We start from the raw sequence: 610 nt of genomic DNA on the forward strand, positions 1-610 counted from the left end.
CCTTTTCTCTTTCTTGTTTTATCTTTATTTTTTTACTCTTATTTTCTTTCTGCTTCTCGTTACGAATGATTTGCTGACCTGGTGGTCTTTGGGTGTATAGGTCATGACGTAGGACGTTCAAGGAGGTAGGTACGCTTTGAATGGTTGGAAATTGCAATCGGAGGAAGAGCTTTGACCGGTGCTCAGTGTTTATGAAGTATACATAGATGATGGGCCTGATTTTCTTTTCCCTCTTTAATCCTTCATGAGCCAAACGGATGAAACCAGCAACTACTTCACATGTCTCGAGATGAGAGCTTCGAAACGGAAACCCGCCGCGCATTCGGAGTCATACCGAGACCCGAACCCACGTATCGCCGGATTTAAAGAAAATTCCTCCTTGCCGGACGGGCCGGGCCAGAGCTTCAAGTCCAAGGAAAATGCCCTAACATAAGGCGAGCCATTGGGTGAACCTGACAGGATACTAATTTAAAGTAATCCTACCGGATTTGATTCTAAGAAGTCTCAGAGGGGCCCCTTGCTCAACCTGAGACGGGGCGGTCCTCCTCAAAGCAAAATGGAACGATGGCGAAACAGCGGAGCAAGCGGAGCATACGGACTTCCAAACGAT

The 610-nt window shown here is 47.0% G+C and overlaps 1 protein-coding gene across 1 annotated transcript in view; it reads left to right on the forward strand.

Moving 5' to 3' along the window:
* SODALDRAFT_22083 (Sec23/Sec24 trunk domain-containing protein) overlaps positions 1 to 388 on the forward strand; it is a 3,502-nt gene extending 3,114 nt beyond the window's left edge. The window contains exon 3 of the mRNA XM_028607336.1: positions 101 to 388. The gene's annotated coding sequence lies outside the window, so the exon portion shown is untranslated. The remainder of the gene's footprint in view (positions 1 to 100) is intronic.
* The last annotated feature ends 222 nt before the right edge of the window (positions 389 to 610 follow it).

This window comes from Sodiomyces alkalinus (genome assembly GCF_003711515.1).
Source record: "Sodiomyces alkalinus F11 unplaced genomic scaffold SODALscaffold_1, whole genome shotgun sequence".
NCBI lineage: Eukaryota > Fungi > Ascomycota > Sordariomycetes > Glomerellales > Plectosphaerellaceae > Sodiomyces > Sodiomyces alkalinus.